The sequence below is a fragment of the Nansenia antarctica genome (assembly GCF_963989245.1).
Source record: "Nansenia antarctica genome assembly, chromosome: 11".
In the NCBI taxonomy this organism is placed as follows: domain Eukaryota; kingdom Metazoa; phylum Chordata; class Actinopteri; order Argentiniformes; family Microstomatidae; genus Nansenia; species Nansenia antarctica.
Window position 1 is genome coordinate 26563814 of NC_137681.1, and position 2531 is coordinate 26566344.

Genomic DNA, 2531 nt, shown 5'->3' on the forward strand with positions numbered 1-2531 from the left:
TTCTCAGACTCCAAACATACAAGGTGGGTCCGGTCTGTGTAACTCCAATTCAGACCCTGACAGAAACTCCCTACTGCCTAAACAAATGAGTAAGCTGGGCTTTTATATGCCAGACTTTTGGGGAGGTCCTTTGGGGAGGTCCTGAGCGCACCATGGACACTTGCATGTTCCAGGCTCTGCAGCCCCTCCTTCTTAAAACACGTCAAACAAGTTCACTTCTTTTAGTTAAAACGTGGACGTTTCTACCATTAGTGCGAAGTTGTCGCTTCATTCGGATATGGACATGTCATCACATCTTTGAGAGATATAATGGATGCTTTTTCTTATTCAAAACATTTTAATTCAGGGTAAAACCAAAAACCAAAACGAATTTCTTGCACTCAACGTGAAGCAACGTGTCAAGGACCTTTACTCGTTTTCATCTGTTTGTTGTTGGGCTATTTAACATTATTGAAGACAGCGTAGCATACACCTGACAAATGCAATATGCTTTTTTTTTTCATGTAAATTGACTTATGGAAATGTTGTCTATGTGAAGAGACAGTAGAAGTGTGAGTTGTGTTTAACTTCAAATGACTTAGGTTTAGTGTTTTTGGTGTTGTTCCCATTGGTTTACAGTTAATGTGATTTGCTCCTTTTATGGAATACAGGAGATGAAGGGATCATGACAATTAGTTGATTTCAACAGGTCACAAAAACTGCAGCTGGAGTTAGGGTTGTCTATTTTCACCCATGGAGATGCTGCTGAAGGCTGACTTAGGGAAAGCCCTCAATTCTCACTTCGCTGGGTTCTCCTACATGAGAACATGTTGTTTTATTGATTGAGACCAAAACAGTTACATTGTTAAATCCTAGGAGGATTTGTTATTAGAATGACATGTATCTACATCAGTAGGGTGCAGATCCAGCAAGTGTCTTTCAGGAGGAGGGGGGAGTGGGACAGTAGTAGGTTTAGACCGGGGCAGGTTTAGACCGGGGTGGCCTGGTAGGCAGTGGGTTGTGCAGTAGTGGCAGCTTGTAGTCTGATACAATGATCCTGTAATAGATATGTAACATAACCTAAACATATTGAAACATATCAGATTTAAAAAATAAAAAATAAATGACATGACATGATACATTAACTGTCATTTCCATTTCTACTTGACACCAACTCAGTTGACATTATGTATCAGACATTATGTATCAAAACAATATCAATGTCCATAATTTATGATAAATAAAAAAAAAATAAAAAAATAAAAAAAATAGTACGGTTCTGATATGTTTTAATAACGGATACATGTTTTTGCATAATCACTCACAGATTTGCAATGCTGTGCACAACCCTGTCCAATAGACAACATTAACTCTAATAAAACACACCCCTTACAGTATGAGTGTGCATATTAACCCTTACAGTACGAGTGTGCATATTAACCCTTACAGTACGAGTGTGCATATTGTACACTAATGTTACTCTTCTATCAGATAGTAGCTTGATTCATTGCAATTTGATTTAAATCGTCCACATTTCACTATTACATCCATAATCCAGCTTGTCCAAATCAGGGTTTGGCCCTCCCATGTGTATGATGTTATCCTGAATGAGAGAGAAGAAAATGTGGCATTGTCGCAAAGCCCTCTGATTTCTTCGTGGACACGTTGCAGCTTCGGTACCCATGGCCCAATCTGACCCCACCATTCTCTCTCTCTCTCTCTCTCTCTCTCTCTCTCTCTCTCTCTCTCTCTCTCTCTCTCTCTCTCTCTCTCTCTCTCTCTCTCTCTCTCTCTCTCTCTCTCTCTCTCTCTCTCTCTCTCTCATTCATTCATTCTCTCTCTCTCTCATTCATTTATTCTCTCTCTCTCATTCTCTCTCTCTCTCTCTCTGTCTGTCTGTCTCTCTCTCCCTCTCTCATTCTCTCTCTCTCTCTCATTCTCTCTCTCTCTCTCATTCATTCATTCTCTCTCTCTCTCGTTTTTTTCCCTTCTTAGACATTATAATACCGTACAGTATGTCAGTCAACCAAACAATGAACATCCCTGGGAGGGCAACCGTTAAATGTTTGCACCATCATTATTAAAGTTTTAGGATCTTGTTTTGTTCAGTCTCGCTAAGGGGGAAAGCCACAGATGTATCGAGGCCTCTGTCGTAAAGACCAAAGAGCGTCTCCATTAGCGAAGGCATGCCCTTGTATTGTTGTTAGGAGTTAATTCATAAATTCATAGTAGATGTCATACTTGTAGGTTTAAAGCGTAGGGGTTAGGTTAGGTCATGTAGCTAACTGTTATCATTCTCGAGTGTAGAAAAGTTCATATTATAAGTTCATATCTTAGATGTTGATGGGATATCAAAGAGGGTCGTATTGTTATTGACCTTTGGCTTGAAATGCTAGCTGTCAGTCCTCTCTTGTATCAGTGCTAGCATATTTGTTAGTATAATGTCTTCATTGATAGATAAATCATTATAGTACATAGGCTACCTGCCTTTACATGCTGCATCATACAACCTACTGTATAGGCTAGGTAAATACTAAGTAGGTTGCTTGGGA